Source organism: Oryctolagus cuniculus, chromosome 15 (genome assembly GCF_051225735.1).
Source record: "Oryctolagus cuniculus isolate XC-2025 breed Fujian yellow rabbit chromosome 15, ASM5122573v1, whole genome shotgun sequence".
Taxonomy (NCBI): domain Eukaryota; kingdom Metazoa; phylum Chordata; class Mammalia; order Lagomorpha; family Leporidae; genus Oryctolagus; species Oryctolagus cuniculus.
This window is the reverse complement of record NC_142881.1, coordinates 96,958,254-96,975,139: the sequence shown is the minus strand read 5'-3', so window position 1 is coordinate 96,975,139 and position 16,886 is coordinate 96,958,254.

The following is a 16,886-nucleotide window of genomic DNA, read 5'->3' as shown; positions in this document are numbered from 1 at the left end:
GCCCACGCGTGTCCGCTCGGGCTCAGGAGGCCACGGTGGGACAGCCCGTACCCCAGCACCGAGCTCATCTCGCGTGGACCACCCAGTGCGCGTCAGGAGTAGGTGTGTCCCAGCAGCAGCCGCCCCCCACCCCGGGAACGGCCCCTCCCTAGACAAGCCTTCCCTGTGAGGAGTCCTGGACTGCGCACGCGCGAGCCGGCGAGCCCGCCAGCCAGAGGGAGATGAGGCCTGGGGCTCCTCTTCCCTCCGAGAATGCTTGTGCGGCCTGGGGGCGCCCGCAGGTGTGCTGCCGAGGCCTGCCGCTGCCTCTAGCTAGCACCTGGGGCCAGTTGGCAGTGCCGGCTGGCCAGCCTCCTAGAGCCAGGGCTGGCTGCAGCAGGCTCCGCGGGCGGGCGGTCGGGCGGGCGGGCGGGCGAAGGGCAGACGGGTGCCGAAGGGGCCCGCCCGCACCGCTTCTAAGCGCGCCCTGGAGGCCAGGACCCCAGGGGGCAGAAGTGGGTCTGGCTTTGCATTGCCCGACCAGCGGGAGGGAGCCAGCCAGGGGCAGCCAGTTGCATCCTCCCGGGAACTGCCAGCGGAGGCTTTTGGGGAGCGCGCTGCCAACTCTTGGCTTGGCCGGGGGAGACCTGCCGTCTCTGTGGCTCCAGCCGGCCAGCAGGCTGCAGGGTCGGGCGCATCGGCCGTGGGGCTCTGGAGCTTGCTGCCCTGCCCGTGGGCGGGGCCTCCACGGGCCAGCCAGGTGGCACAGGGTTCCTGGGGCTGCGCCTCGTCCCGGCCCGGCCCAAGGGAGGTGGGGGGAACCTCGGAGGCGCCCAGGAACGCAGGAGGGCCCAGACTCCGGCCCTGCCAGCCCTCGGAGAGGGCCCACGCGTGTCCGCTCGGGCTCAGGAGGCCACGGTGGGACAGCCAGTACCCCAGCACCGAGCTCATCTCGCGTGGACCACCCAGTGCGCGTCAGGAGTAGGTGTGTCCCAGCAGGAGCCCCTAGGAACAGCCCCGCCCTACCAGCTCTTAGCACAGGGAGTCCTGGTCTGCACATGCATGAGCCAGGGAGCCAGAGAGCCAGAGAGCCAGAGGAGGACGCTGCCCTGGGCTCGAACTGTCCTCAGAGAATGTTTGTATGACCCGGGGATCCAAGGGAGGTGGGGGGAACCTCGGAGGCGCCCAGGAACGCAGGAGGGCCCAGACTCCGGCCCTGCTGGCCCTCGGAGAGGGCCCACGCGTGTCCGCTCGGGCTCAGGAGGCCACGGTGGGACAGCCCGTACCCCAGCACCGAGCTCATCTCGCGTGGACCACCCAGTGCGCGTCAGGAGTAGGTGTGTCCCAGCAGCAGCCGCCCCCCACCCCGGGAACGGCCCCTCCCTAGACAAGCCTTCCCTGTGAGGAGTCCTGGACTGCGCACGCGCGAGCCGGCGAGCCCGCCAGCCAGAGGGAGATGAGGCCTGGGGCTCCTCTTCCCTCCGAGAATGCTTGTGCGGCCTGGGGGCGCCCGCAGGTGTGCTGCCGAGGCCTGCCGCTGCCTCTAGCTAGCACCTGGGGCCAGTTGGCAGTGCCGGCTGGCCAGCCTCCTAGAGCCAGGGCTGGCTGCAGCAGGCTCCGCGGGCGGGCGGTCGGGCGGGCGGGCGGGCGAAGGGCAGACGGGAGCCGAAGGGGCCCGCCCGCACCGCTTCTAAGCGCGCCCTGGAGGCCAGGACCCCAGGGGGCAGAAGTGGGTCTGGCTTTGCATTGCCCGACCAGCGGGAGGGAGCCAGCCAGGGGCAGCCAGTTGCATCCTCCCGGGAACTGCCAGCGGAGGCTTTTGGGGAGCGCGCTGCCAACTCTTGGCTTGGCCGGGGGAGACCTGCCGTGTCTGTGGCTCCAGCCGGCCAGCAGGCTGCAGGGTCGGGCGCATCGGCCGTGGGGCTCTGGAGCTTGCTGCCCTGCCCGTGGGCGGGGCCTCCACGGGCCAGCCAGGTGGCACAGGGTTCCTGGGGCTGCGCCTCGTCCCGGCCCGGCCCAAGGGAGGTGGGGGGAACCTCGGAGGCGCCCAGGAACGCAGGAGGGCCCAGACTCCGGCCCTGCCGGCCCTCGGAGAGGGCCCACGCGTGTCCGCTCGGGCTCAGGAGGCCACGGTGGGACAGCCAGTACCCCAGCACCGAGCTCATCTCGCGTGGACCACCCAGTGCGCGTCAGGAGTAGGTGTGTCCCAGCAGGAGCCCCTAGGAACAGCCCCGCCCTACCAGCTCTTAGCACAGGGAGTCCTGGTCTGCACATGCATGAGCCAGGGAGCCAGAGAGCCAGAGAGCCAGAGGAGGACGCTGCCGTGGGCTCGAACTGTCCTCAGAGAATGTTTGTATGACCCGGGGATCCAAGGGAGGTGGGGGGAACCTCGGAGGCGCCCAGGAACGCAGGAGGGCCCAGACTCCGGCCCTGCTGGCCCTCGGAGAGGGCCCACGCGTGTCCGCTCGGGCTCAGGAGGCCACGGTGGGACAGCCCGTACCCCAGCACCGAGCTCATCTCGCGTGGACCACCCAGTGCGCGTCAGGAGTAGGTGTGTCCCAGCAGCAGCCGCCCTCCACCCCGGGAACGGCCCCTCCCTAGACAAGCCTTCCCTGTGAGGAGTCCTGGACTGCGCACGCGCGAGCCGGCGAGCCCGCCAGCCAGAGGGAGATGAGGCCTGGGGCTCCTCTTCCCTCCGAGAATGCTTGTGCGGCCTGGGGGCGCCCGCAGGTGTGCTGCCGAGGCCTGCCGCTGCCTCTAGCTAGCACCTGGGGCCAGTTGGCAGTGCCGGCTGGCCAGCCTCCTAGAGCCAGGGCTGGCTGCAGCAGGCTCCGCGGGCGTGCGGTCGGGCGGGGGTCGGGCGGGCGGGCGGGCGAAGGGCAGACGGGTGCCGAAGGGGCCCGCCCGCACCGCTTCTAAGCACGCCCTGGAGGCCAGGACCCCAGGGGGCAGAAGTGGGTCTGGCTTTGCATTGCCCGACCAGCGGGAGGGAGCCAGCCAGGGGCAGCCAGTTGCATCCTCCCGGGAACTGCCAGCGGAGGCTTTTGGGGAGCGCGCTGCCAACTCTTGGCTTGGCCGGGGGAGACCTGCCGTCTCTGTGGCTCCAGCCGGCCAGCAGGCTGCAGGGTCGGGCGCATCGGCCGTGGGGCTCTGGAGCTTGCTGCCCTGCCCGTGGGCGGGGCCTCCACGGGCCAGCCAGGTGGCACAGGGTTCCTGGGGCTGCGCCTCGTCCCGGCCCGGCCCAAGGGAGGTGGGGGGAACCTCGGAGGCGCCCAGGAACGCAGGAGGGCCCAGACTCCGGCCCTGCCGGCCCTCGGAGAGGGCCCACGCGTGTCCGCTCGGGCTCAGGAGGCCACGGTGGGACAGCCAGTACCCCAGCACCGAGCTCATCTCGCGTGGACCACCCAGTGCGCGTCAGGAGTAGGTGTGTCCCAGCAGGAGCCCCTAGGAACAGCCCCGCCCTACCAGCTCTTAGCACAGGGAGTCCTGGTCTGCACATGCATGAGCCAGGGAGCCAGAGAGCCAGAGAGCCAGAGGAGGACGCTGCCGTGGGCTCGAACTGTCCTCAGAGAATGTTTGTATGACCCGGGGATCCAAGGGAGGTGGGGGGAACCTCGGAGGCGCCCAGGAACGCAGGAGGGCCCAGACTCCGGCCCTGCTGGCCCTCGGAGAGGGCCCACGCGTGTCCGCTCGGGCTCAGGAGGCCACGGTGGGACAGCCCGTACCCCAGCACCGAGCTCATCTCGCGTGGACCACCCAGTGCGCGTCAGGAGTAGGTGTGTCCCAGCAGCAGCCGCCCCCCACCCCGGGAACGGCCCCTCCCTAGACAAGCCTTCCCTGTGAGGAGTCCTGGACTGCGCACGCGCGAGCCGGCGAGCCCGCCAGCCAGAGGGAGATGAGGCCTGGGGCTCCTCTTCCCTCCGAGAATGCTTGTGCGGCCTGGGGGCGCCCGCAGGTGTGCTGCCGAGGCCTGCCGCTGCCTCTAGCTAGCACCTGGGGCCAGTTGGCAGTGCCGGCTGGCCAGCCTCCTAGAGCCAGGGCTGGCTGCAGCAGGCTCCGCGGGCGGGCGGTCGGGCGGGCGGGCGGGCGAAGGGCAGACGGGTGCCGAAGGGGCCCGCCCGCACCGCTTCTAAGCGCGCCCTGGAGGCCAGGACCCCAGGGGGCAGAAGTGGGTCTGGCTTTGCATTGCCCGACCAGCGGGAGGGAGCCAGCCAGGGGCAGCCAGTTGCATCCTCCCGGGAACTGCCAGCGGAGGCTTTTGGGGAGCGCGCTGCCAACTCTTGGCTTGGCCGGGGGAGACCTGCCGTCTCTGTGGCTCCAGCCGGCCAGCAGGCTGCAGGGTCGGGCGCATCGGCCGTGGGGCTCTGGAGCTTGCTGCCCTGCCCGTGGGCGGGGCCTCCACGGGCCAGCCAGGTGGCACAGGGTTCCTGGGGCTGCGCCTCGTCCCGGCCCGGCCCAAGGGAGGTGGGGGGAACCTCGGAGGCGCCCAGGAACGCAGGAGGGCCCAGACTCCGGCCCTGCCAGCCCTCGGAGAGGGCCCACGCGTGTCCGCTCGGGCTCAGGAGGCCACGGTGGGACAGCCAGTACCCCAGCACCGAGCTCATCTCGCGTGGACCACCCAGTGCGCGTCAGGAGTAGGTGTGTCCCAGCAGGAGCCCCTAGGAACAGCCCCGCCCTACCAGCTCTTAGCACAGGGAGTCCTGGTCTGCACATGCATGAGCCAGGGAGCCAGAGAGCCAGAGAGCCAGAGGAGGACGCTGCCCTGGGCTCGAACTGTCCTCAGAGAATGTTTGTATGACCCGGGGATCCAAGGGAGGTGGGGGGAACCTCGGAGGCGCCCAGGAACGCAGGAGGGCCCAGACTCCGGCCCTGCTGGCCCTCGGAGAGGGCCCACGCGTGTCCGCTCGGGCTCAGGAGGCCACGGTGGGACAGCCCGTACCCCAGCACCGAGCTCATCTCGCGTGGACCACCCAGTGCGCGTCAGGAGTAGGTGTGTCCCAGCAGCAGCCGCCCCCCACCCCGGGAACGGCCCCTCCCTAGACAAGCCTTCCCTGTGAGGAGTCCTGGACTGCGCACGCCCGAGCCGGCGAGCCCGCCAGCCAGAGGGAGATGAGGCCTGGGGCTCCTCTTCCCTCCGAGAATGCTTGTGCGGCCTGGGGGCGCCCGCAGGTGTGCTGCCGAGGCCTGCCGCTGCCTCTAGCTAGCACCTGGGGCCAGTTGGCAGTGCCGGCTGGCCAGCCTCCTAGAGCCAGGGCTGGCTGCAGCAGGCTCCGCGGGCGGGCGGTCGGGCGGGCGGGCGGGCGAAGGGCAGACGGGAGCCGAAGGGGCCCGCCCGCACCGCTTCTAAGCGCGCCCTGGAGGCCAGGACCCCAGGGGGCAGAAGTGGGTCTGGCTTTGCATTGCCCGACCAGCGGGAGGGAGCCAGCCAGGGGCAGCCAGTTGCATCCTCCCGGGAACTGCCAGCGGAGGCTTTTGGGGAGCGCGCTGCCAACTCTTGGCTTGGCCGGGGGAGACCTGCCGTCTCTGTGGCTCCAGCCGGCCAGCAGGCTGCAGGGTCGGGCGCATCGGCCGTGGGGCTCTGGAGCTTGCTGCCCTGCCCGTGGGCGGGGCCTCCACGGGCCAGCCAGGTGGCACAGGGTTCCTGGGGCTGCGCCTCGTCCCGGCCCGGCCCAAGGGAGGTGGGGGGAACCTCGGAGGCGCCCAGGAACGCAGGAGGGCCCAGACTCCGGCCCTGCCGGCCCTCGGAGAGGGCCCACGCGTGTCCGCTCGGGCTCAGGAGGCCACGGTGGGACAGCCAGTACCCCAGCACCGAGCTCATCTCGCGTGGACCACCCAGTGCGCGTCAGGAGTAGGTGTGTCCCAGCAGGAGCCCCTAGGAACAGCCCCGCCCTACCAGCTCTTAGCACAGGGAGTCCTGGTCTGCACATGCATGAGCCAGGGAGCCAGAGAGCCAGAGAGCCAGAGGAGGACGCTGCCGTGGGCTCGAACTGTCCTCAGAGAATGTTTGTATGACCCGGGGATCCAAGGGAGGTGGGGGGAACCTCGGAGGCGCCCAGGAACGCAGGAGGGCCCAGACTCCGGCCCTGCTGGCCCTCGGAGAGGGCCCACGCGTGTCCGCTCGGGCTCAGGAGGCCACGGTGGGACAGCCCGTACCCCAGCACCGAGCTCATCTCGCGTGGACCACCCAGTGCGCGTCAGGAGTAGGTGTGTCCCAGCAGCAGCCGCCCCCCACCCCGGGAACGGCCCCTCCCTAGACAAGCCTTCCCTGTGAGGAGTCCTGGACTGCGCACGCGCGAGCCGGCGAGCCCGCCAGCCAGAGGGAGATGAGGCCTGGGGCTCCTCTTCCCTCCGAGAATGCTTGTGCGGCCTGGGGGCGCCCGCAGGTGTGCTGCCGAGGCCTGCCGCTGCCTCTAGCTAGCACCTGGGGCCAGTTGGCAGTGCCGGCTGGCCAGCCTCCTAGAGCCAGGGCTGGCTGCAGCAGGCTCCGCGGGCGGGCGGTCGGGCGGGCGGGCGGGCGAAGGGCAGACGGGTGCCGAAGGGGCCCGCCCGCACCGCTTCTAAGCGCGCCCTGGAGGCCAGGACCCCAGGGGGCAGAAGTGGGTCTGGCTTTGCATTGCCCGACCAGCGGGAGGGAGCCAGCCAGGGGCAGCCAGTTGCATCCTCCCGGGAACTGCCAGCGGAGGCTTTTGGGGAGCGCGCTGCCAACTCTTGGCTTGGCCGGGGGAGACCTGCCGTCTCTGTGGCTCCAGCCGGCCAGCAGGCTGCAGGGTCGGGCGCATCGGCCGTGGGGCTCTGGAGCTTGCTGCCCTGCCCGTGGGCGGGGCCTCCACGGGCCAGCCAGGTGGCACAGGGTTCCTGGGGCTGCGCCTCGTCCCGGCCCGGCCCAAGGGAGGTGGGGGGAACCTCGGAGGCGCCCAGGAACGCAGGAGGGCCCAGACTCCGGCCCTGCCGGCCCTCGGAGAGGGCCCACGCGTGTCCGCTCGGGCTCAGGAGGCCACGGTGGGACAGCCAGTACCCCAGCACCGAGCTCATCTCGCGTGGACCACCCAGTGCGCGTCAGGAGTAGGTGTGTCCCAGCAGGAGCCCCTAGGAACAGCCCCGCCCTACCAGCTCTTAGCACAGGGAGTCCTGGTCTGCACATGCATGAGCCAGGGAGCCAGAGAGCCAGAGAGCCAGAGGAGGACGCTGCCGTGGGCTCGAACTGTCCTCAGAGAATGTTTGTATGACCCGGGGATCCAAGGGAGGTGGGGGGAACCTCGGAGGCGCCCAGGAACGCAGGAGGGCCCAGACTCCGGCCCTGCTGGCCCTCGGAGAGGGCCCACGCGTGTCCGCTCGGGCTCAGGAGGCCACGGTGGGACAGCCCGTACCCCAGCACCGAGCTCATCTCGCGTGGACCACCCAGTGCGCGTCAGGAGTAGGTGTGTCCCAGCAGCAGCCGCCCCCCACCCCGGGAACGGCCCCTCCCTAGACAAGCCTTCCCTGTGAGGAGTCCTGGACTGCGCACGCGCGAGCCGGCGAGCCCGCCAGCCAGAGGGAGATGAGGCCTGGGGCTCCTCTTCCCTCCGAGAATGCTTGTGCGGCCTGGGGGCGCCCGCAGGTGTGCTGCCGAGGCCTGCCGCTGCCTCTAGCTAGCACCTGGGGCCAGTTGGCAGTGCCGGCTGGCCAGCCTCCTAGAGCCAGGGCTGGCTGCAGCAGGCTCCGCGGGCGGGCGGTCGGGCGGGCGGGCGGGCGAAGGGCAGACGGGAGCCGAAGGGGCCCGCCCGCACCGCTTCTAAGCGCGCCCTGGAGGCCAGGACCCCAGGGGGCAGAAGTGGGTCTGGCTTTGCATTGCCCGACCAGCGGGAGGGAGCCAGCCAGGGGCAGCCAGTTGCATCCTCCCGGGAACTGCCAGCGGAGGCTTTTGGGGAGCGCGCTGCCAACTCTTGGCTTGGCCGGGGGAGACCTGCCGTCTCTGTGGCTCCAGCCGGCCAGCAGGCTGCAGGGTCGGGCGCATCGGCCGTGGGGCTCTGGAGCTTGCTGCCCTGCCCGTGGGCGGGGCCTCCACGGGCCAGCCAGGTGGCACAGGGTTCCTGGGGCTGCGCCTCGTCCCGGCCCGGCCCAAGGGAGGTGGGGGGAACCTCGGAGGCGCCCAGGAACGCAGGAGGGCCCAGACTCCGGCCCTGCCGGCCCTCGGAGAGGGCCCACGCGTGTCCGCTCGGGCTCAGGAGGCCACGGTGGGACAGCCAGTACCCCAGCACCGAGCTCATCTCGCGTGGACCACCCAGTGCGCGTCAGGAGTAGGTGTGTCCCAGCAGGAGCCCCTAGGAACAGCCCCGCCCTACCAGCTCTTAGCACAGGGAGTCCTGGTCTGCACATGCATGAGCCAGGGAGCCAGAGAGCCAGAGAGCCAGAGGAGGACGCTGCCGTGGGCTCGAACTGTCCTCAGAGAATGTTTGTATGACCCGGGGATCCAAGGGAGGTGGGGGGAACCTCGGAGGCGCCCAGGAACGCAGGAGGGCCCAGACTCCGGCCCTGCTGGCCCTCGGAGAGGGCCCACGCGTGTCCGCTCGGGCTCAGGAGGCCACGGTGGGACAGCCCGTACCCCAGCACCGAGCTCATCTCGCGTGGACCACCCAGTGCGCGTCAGGAGTAGGTGTGTCCCAGCAGCAGCCGCCCCCCACCCCGGGAACGGCCCCTCCCTAGACAAGCCTTCCCTGTGAGGAGTCCTGGACTGCGCACGCGCGAGCCGGCGAGCCCGCCAGCCAGAGGGAGATGAGGCCTGGGGCTCCTCTTCCCTCCGAGAATGCTTGTGCGGCCTGGGGGCGCCCGCAGGTGTGCTGCCGAGGCCTGCCGCTGCCTCTAGCTAGCACCTGGGGCCAGTTGGCAGTGCCGGCTGGCCAGCCTCCTAGAGCCAGGGCTGGCTGCAGCAGGCTCCGCGGGCGGGCGGTCGGGCGGGCGGGCGGGCGAAGGGCAGACGGGAGCCGAAGGGGCCCGCCCGCACCGCTTCTAAGCGCGCCCTGGAGGCCAGGACCCCAGGGGGCAGAAGTGGGTCTGGCTTTGCATTGCCCGACCAGCGGGAGGGAGCCAGCCAGGGGCAGCCAGTTGCATCCTCCCGGGAACTGCCAGCGGAGGCTTTTGGGGAGCGCGCTGCCAACTCTTGGCTTGGCCGGGGGAGACCTGCCGTCTCTGTGGCTCCAGCCGGCCAGCAGGCTGCAGGGTCGGGCGCATCGGCCGTGGGGCTCTGGAGCTTGCTGCCCTGCCCGTGGGCGGGGCCTCCACGGGCCAGCCAGGTGGCACAGGGTTCCTGGGGCTGCGCCTCGTCCCGGCCCGGCCCAAGGGAGGTGGGGGGAACCTCGGAGGCGCCCAGGAACGCAGGAGGGCCCAGACTCCGGCCCTGCCGGCCCTCGGAGAGGGCCCACGCGTGTCCGCTCGGGCTCAGGAGGCCACGGTGGGACAGCCAGTACCCCAGCACCGAGCTCATCTCGCGTGGACCACCCAGTGCGCGTCAGGAGTAGGTGTGTCCCAGCAGGAGCCCCTAGGAACAGCCCCGCCCTACCAGCTCTTAGCACAGGGAGTCCTGGTCTGCACATGCATGAGCCAGGGAGCCAGAGAGCCAGAGAGCCAGAGGAGGACGCTGCCGTGGGCTCGAACTGTCCTCAGAGAATGTTTGTATGACCCGGGGATCCAAGGGAGGTGGGGGGAACCTCGGAGGCGCCCAGGAACGCAGGAGGGCCCAGACTCCGGCCCTGCTGGCCCTCGGAGAGGGCCCACGCGTGTCCGCTCGGGCTCAGGAGGCCACGGTGGGACAGCCCGTACCCCAGCACCGAGCTCATCTCGCGTGGACCACCCAGTGCGCGTCAGGAGTAGGTGTGTCCCAGCAGCAGCCGCCCTCCACCCCGGGAACGGCCCCTCCCTAGACAAGCCTTCCCTGTGAGGAGTCCTGGACTGCGCACGCGCGAGCCGGCGAGCCCGCCAGCCAGAGGGAGATGAGGCCTGGGGCTCCTCTTCCCTCCGAGAATGCTTGTGCGGCCTGGGGGCGCCCGCAGGTGTGCTGCCGAGGCCTGCCGCTGCCTCTAGCTAGCACCTGGGGCCAGTTGGCAGTGCCGGCTGGCCAGCCTCCTAGAGCCAGGGCTGGCTGCAGCAGGCTCCGCGGGCGTGCGGTCGGGCGGGGGTCGGGCGGGCGGGCGGGCGAAGGGCAGACGGGTGCCGAAGGGGCCCGCCCGCACCGCTTCTAAGGGCGCCCTGGAGGCCAGGACCCCAGGGGGCAGAAGTGGGTCTGGCTTTGCATTGCCCGACCAGCGGGAGGGAGCCAGCCAGGGGCAGCCAGTTGCATCCTCCCGGGAACTGCCAGCGGAGGCTTTTGGGGAGCGCGCTGCCAACTCTTGGCTTGGCCGGGGGAGACCTGCCGTCTCTGTGGCTCCAGCCGGCCAGCAGGCTGCAGGGTCGGGCGCATCGGCCGTGGGGCTCTGGAGCTTGCTGCCCTGCCCGTGGGCGGGGCCTCCACGGGCCAGCCAGGTGGCACAGGGTTCCTGGGGCTGCGCCTCGTCCCGGCCCGGCCCAAGGGAGGTGGGGGGAACCTCGGAGGCGCCCAGGAACGCAGGAGGGCCCAGACTCCGGCCCTGCCGGCCCTCGGAGAGGGCCCACGCGTGTCCGCTCGGGCTCAGGAGGCCACGGTGGGACAGCCAGTACCCCAGCACCGAGCTCATCTCGCGTGGACCACCCAGTGCGCGTCAGGAGTAGGTGTGTCCCAGCAGGAGCCCCTAGGAACAGCCCCGCCCTACCAGCTCTTAGCACAGGGAGTCCTGGTCTGCACATGCATGAGCCAGGGAGCCAGAGAGCCAGAGAGCCAGAGGAGGACGCTGCCGTGGGCTCGAACTGTCCTCAGAGAATGTTTGTATGACCCGGGGATCCAAGGGAGGTGGGGGGAACCTCGGAGGCGCCCAGGAACGCAGGAGGGCCCAGACTCCGGCCCTGCTGGCCCTCGGAGAGGGCCCACGCGTGTCCGCTCGGGCTCAGGAGGCCACGGTGGGACAGCCCGTACCCCAGCACCGAGCTCATCTCGCGTGGACCACCCAGTGCGCGTCAGGAGTAGGTGTGTCCCAGCAGCAGCCGCCCCCCACCCCGGGAACGGCCCCTCCCTAGACAAGCCTTCCCTGTGAGGAGTCCTGGACTGCGCACGCGCGAGCCGGCGAGCCCGCCAGCCAGAGGGAGATGAGGCCTGGGGCTCCTCTTCCCTCCGAGAATGCTTGTGCGGCCTGGGGGCGCCCGCAGGTGTGCTGCCGAGGCCTGCCGCTGCCTCTAGCTAGCACCTGGGGCCAGTTGGCAGTGCCGGCTGGCCAGCCTCCTAGAGCCAGGGCTGGCTGCAGCAGGCTCCGCGGGCGGGCGGTCGGGCGGGCGGGCGGGCGAAGGGCAGACGGGTGCCGAAGGGGCCCGCCCGCACCGCTTCTAAGCGCGCCCTGGAGGCCAGGACCCCAGGGGGCAGAAGTGGGTCTGGCTTTGCATTGCCCGACCAGCGGGAGGGAGCCAGCCAGGGGCAGCCAGTTGCATCCTCCCGGGAACTGCCAGCGGAGGCTTTTGGGGAGCGCGCTGCCAACTCTTGGCTTGGCCGGGGGAGACCTGCCGTCTCTGTGGCTCCAGCCGGCCAGCAGGCTGCAGGGTCGGGCGCATCGGCCGTGGGGCTCTGGAGCTTGCTGCCCTGCCCGTGGGCGGGGCCTCCACGGGCCAGCCAGGTGGCACAGGGTTCCTGGGGCTGCGCCTCGTCCCGGCCCGGCCCAAGGGAGGTGGGGGGAACCTCGGAGGCGCCCAGGAACGCAGGAGGGCCCAGACTCCGGCCCTGCCAGCCCTCGGAGAGGGCCCACGCGTGTCCGCTCGGGCTCAGGAGGCCACGGTGGGACAGCCAGTACCCCAGCACCGAGCTCATCTCGCGTGGACCACCCAGTGCGCGTCAGGAGTAGGTGTGTCCCAGCAGGAGCCCCTAGGAACAGCCCCGCCCTACCAGCTCTTAGCACAGGGAGTCCTGGTCTGCACATGCATGAGCCAGGGAGCCAGAGAGCCAGAGAGCCAGAGGAGGACGCTGCCGTGGGCTCGAACTGTCCTCAGAGAATGTTTGTATGACCCGGGGATCCAAGGGAGGTGGGGGGAACCTCGGAGGCGCCCAGGAACGCAGGAGGGCCCAGACTCCGGCCCTGCTGGCCCTCGGAGAGGGCCCACGCGTGTCCGCTCGGGCTCAGGAGGCCACGGTGGGACAGCCCGTACCCCAGCACCGAGCTCATCTCGCGTGGACCACCCAGTGCGCGTCAGGAGTAGGTGTGTCCCAGCAGCAGCCGCCCTCCACCCCGGGAACGGCCCCTCCCTAGACAAGCCTTCCCTGTGAGGAGTCCTGGACTGCGCACGCGCGAGCCGGCGAGCCCGCCAGCCAGAGGGAGATGAGGCCTGGGGCTCCTCTTCCCTCCGAGAATGCTTGTGCGGCCTGGGGGCGCCCGCAGGTGTGCTGCCGAGGCCTGCCGCTGCCTCTAGCTAGCACCTGGGGCCAGTTGGCAGTGCCGGCTGGCCAGCCTCCTAGAGCCAGGGCTGGCTGCAGCAGGCTCCGCGGGCGTGCGGTCGGGCGGGGGTCGGGCGGGCGGGCGGGCGAAGGGCAGACGGGTGCCGAAGGGGCCCGCCCGCACCGCTTCTAAGGGCGCCCTGGAGGCCAGGACCCCAGGGGGCAGAAGTGGGTCTGGCTTTGCATTGCCCGACCAGCGGGAGGGAGCCAGCCAGGGGCAGCCAGTTGCATCCTCCCGGGAACTGCCAGCGGAGGCTTTTGGGGAGCGCGCTGCCAACTCTTGGCTTGGCCGGGGGAGACCTGCCGTCTCTGTGGCTCCAGCCGGCCAGCAGGCTGCAGGGTCGGGCGCATCGGCCGTGGGGCTCTGGAGCTTGCTGCCCTGCCCGTGGGCGGGGCCTCCACGGGCCAGCCAGGTGGCACAGGGTTCCTGGGGCTGCGCCTCGTCCCGGCCCGGCCCAAGGGAGGTGGGGGGAACCTCGGAGGCGCCCAGGAACGCAGGAGGGCCCAGACTCCGGCCCTGCCGGCCCTCGGAGAGGGCCCACGCGTGTCCGCTCGGGCTCAGGAGGCCACGGTGGGACAGCCAGTACCCCAGCACCGAGCTCATCTCGCGTGGACCACCCAGTGCGCGTCAGGAGTAGGTGTGTCCCAGCAGGAGCCCCTAGGAACAGCCCCGCCCTACCAGCTCTTAGCACAGGGAGTCCTGGTCTGCACATGCATGAGCCAGGGAGCCAGAGAGCCAGAGAGCCAGAGGAGGACGCTGCCGTGGGCTCGAACTGTCCTCAGAGAATGTTTGTATGACCCGGGGATCCAAGGGAGGTGGGGGGAACCTCGGAGGCGCCCAGGAACGCAGGAGGGCCCAGACTCCGGCCCTGCTGGCCCTCGGAGAGGGCCCACGCGTGTCCGCTCGGGCTCAGGAGGCCACGGTGGGACAGCCCGTACCCCAGCACCGAGCTCATCTCGCGTGGACCACCCAGTGCGCGTCAGGAGTAGGTGTGTCCCAGCAGCAGCCGCCCCCCACCCCGGGAACGGCCCCTCCCTAGACAAGCCTTCCCTGTGAGGAGTCCTGGACTGCGCACGCGCGAGCCGGCGAGCCCGCCAGCCAGAGGGAGATGAGGCCTGGGGCTCCTCTTCCCTCCGAGAATGCTTGTGCGGCCTGGGGGCGCCCGCAGGTGTGCTGCCGAGGCCTGCCGCTGCCTCTAGCTAGCACCTGGGGCCAGTTGGCAGTGCCGGCTGGCCAGCCTCCTAGAGCCAGGGCTGGCTGCAGCAGGCTCCGCGGGCGGGCGGTCGGGCGGGCGGGCGGGCGAAGGGCAGACGGGTGCCGAAGGGGCCCGCCCGCACCGCTTCTAAGCGCGCCCTGGAGGCCAGGACCCCAGGGGGCAGAAGTGGGTCTGGCTTTGCATTGCCCGACCAGCGGGAGGGAGCCAGCCAGGGGCAGCCAGTTGCATCCTCCCGGGAACTGCCAGCGGAGGCTTTTGGGGAGCGCGCTGCCAACTCTTGGCTTGGCCGGGGGAGACCTGCCGTCTCTGTGGCTCCAGCCGGCCAGCAGGCTGCAGGGTCGGGCGCATCGGCCGTGGGGCTCTGGAGCTTGCTGCCCTGCCCGTGGGCGGGGCCTCCACGGGCCAGCCAGGTGGCACAGGGTTCCTGGGGCTGCGCCTCGTCCCGGCCCGGCCCAAGGGAGGTGGGGGGAACCTCGGAGGCGCCCAGGAACGCAGGAGGGCCCAGACTCCGGCCCTGCCAGCCCTCGGAGAGGGCCCACGCGTGTCCGCTCGGGCTCAGGAGGCCACGGTGGGACAGCCAGTACCCCAGCACCGAGCTCATCTCGCGTGGACCACCCAGTGCGCGTCAGGAGTAGGTGTGTCCCAGCAGGAGCCCCTAGGAACAGCCCCGCCCTACCAGCTCTTAGCACAGGGAGTCCTGGTCTGCACATGCATGAGCCAGGGAGCCAGAGAGCCAGAGAGCCAGAGGAGGACGCTGCCCTGGGCTCGAACTGTCCTCAGAGAATGTTTGTATGACCCGGGGATCCAAGGGAGGTGGGGGGAACCTCGGAGGCGCCCAGGAACGCAGGAGGGCCCAGACTCCGGCCCTGCTGGCCCTCGGAGAGGGCCCACGCGTGTCCGCTCGGGCTCAGGAGGCCACGGTGGGACAGCCCGTACCCCAGCACCGAGCTCATCTCGCGTGGACCACCCAGTGCGCGTCAGGAGTAGGTGTGTCCCAGCAGCAGCCGCCCCCCACCCCGGGAACGGCCCCTCCCTAGACAAGCCTTCCCTGTGAGGAGTCCTGGACTGCGCACGCGCGAGCCGGCGAGCCCGCCAGCCAGAGGGAGATGAGGCCTGGGGCTCCTCTTCCCTCCGAGAATGCTTGTGCGGCCTGGGGGCGCCCGCAGGTGTGCTGCCGAGGCCTGCCGCTGCCTCTAGCTAGCACCTGGGGCCAGTTGGCAGTGCCGGCTGGCCAGCCTCCTAGAGCCAGGGCTGGCTGCAGCAGGCTCCGCGGGCGGGCGGTCGGGCGGGCGGGCGGGCGAAGGGCAGACGGGAGCCGAAGGGGCCCGCCCGCACCGCTTCTAAGCGCGCCCTGGAGGCCAGGACCCCAGGGGGCAGAAGTGGGTCTGGCTTTGCATTGCCCGACCAGCGGGAGGGAGCCAGCCAGGGGCAGCCAGTTGCATCCTCCCGGGAACTGCCAGCGGAGGCTTTTGGGGAGCGCGCTGCCAACTCTTGGCTTGGCCGGGGGAGACCTGCCGTCTCTGTGGCTCCAGCCGGCCAGCAGGCTGCAGGGTCGGGCGCATCGGCCGTGGGGCTCTGGAGCTTGCTGCCCTGCCCGTGGGCGGGGCCTCCACGGGCCAGCCAGGTGGCACAGGGTTCCTGGGGCTGCGCCTCGTCCCGGCCCGGCCCAAGGGAGGTGGGGGGAACCTCGGAGGCGCCCAGGAACGCAGGAGGGCCCAGACTCCGGCCCTGCCGGCCCTCGGAGAGGGCCCACGCGTGTCCGCTCGGGCTCAGGAGGCCACGGTGGGACAGCCAGTACCCCAGCACCGAGCTCATCTCGCGTGGACCACCCAGTGCGCGTCAGGAGTAGGTGTGTCCCAGCAGGAGCCCCTAGGAACAGCCCCGCCCTACCAGCTCTTAGCACAGGGAGTCCTGGTCTGCACATGCATGAGCCAGGGAGCCAGAGAGCCAGAGAGCCAGAGGAGGACGCTGCCGTGGGCTCGAACTGTCCTCAGAGAATGTTTGTATGACCCGGGGATCCAAGGGAGGTGGGGGGAACCTCGGAGGCGCCCAGGAACGCAGGAGGGCCCAGACTCCGGCCCTGCTGGCCCTCGGAGAGGGCCCACGCGTGTCCGCTCGGGCTCAGGAGGCCACGGTGGGACAGCCCGTACCCCAGCACCGAGCTCATCTCGCGTGGACCACCCAGTGCGCGTCAGGAGTAGGTGTGTCCCAGCAGCAGCCGCCCTCCACCCCGGGAACGGCCCCTCCCTAGACAAGCCTTCCCTGTGAGGAGTCCTGGACTGCGCACGCGCGAGCCGGCGAGCCCGCCAGCCAGAGGGAGATGAGGCCTGGGGCTCCTCTTCCCTCCGAGAATGCTTGTGCGGCCTGGGGGCGCCCGCAGGTGTGCTGCCGAGGCCTGCCGCTGCCTCTAGCTAGCACCTGGGGCCAGTTGGCAGTGCCGGCTGGCCAGCCTCCTAGAGCCAGGGCTGGCTGCAGCAGGCTCCGCGGGCGGGCGGTCGGGCGGGGGTCGGGCGGGCGGGCGGGCGAAGGGCAGACGGGTGCCGAAGGGGCCCGCCCGCACCGCTTCTAAGCGCGCCCTGGAGGCCAGGACCCCAGGGGGCAGAAGTGGGTCTGGCTTTGCATTGCCCGACCAGCGGGAGGGAGCCAGCCAGGGGCAGCCAGTTGCATCCTCCCGGGAACTGCCAGCGGAGGCTTTTGGGGAGCGCGCTGCCAACTCTTGGCTTGGCCGGGGGAGACCTGCCGTCTCTGTGGCTCCAGCCGGCCAGCAGGCTGCAGGGTCGGGCGCATCGGCCGTGGGGCTCTGGAGCTTGCTGCCCTGCCCGTGGGCGGGGCCTCCACGGGCCAGCCAGGTGGCACAGGGTTCCTGGGGCTGCGCCTCGTCCCGGCCCGGCCCAAGGGAGGTGGGGGGAACCTCGGAGGCGCCCAGGAACGCAGGAGGGCCCAGACTCCGGCCCTGCCGGCCCTCGGAGAGGGCCCACGCGTGTCCGCTCGGGCTCAGGAGGCCACGGTGGGACAGCCAGTACCCCAGCACCGAGCTCATCTCGCGTGGACCACCCAGTGCGCGTCAGGAGTAGGTGTGTCCCAGCAGGAGCCCCTAGGAACAGCCCCGCCCTACCAGCTCTTAGCACAGGGAGTCCTGGTCTGCACATGCATGAGCCAGGGAGCCAGAG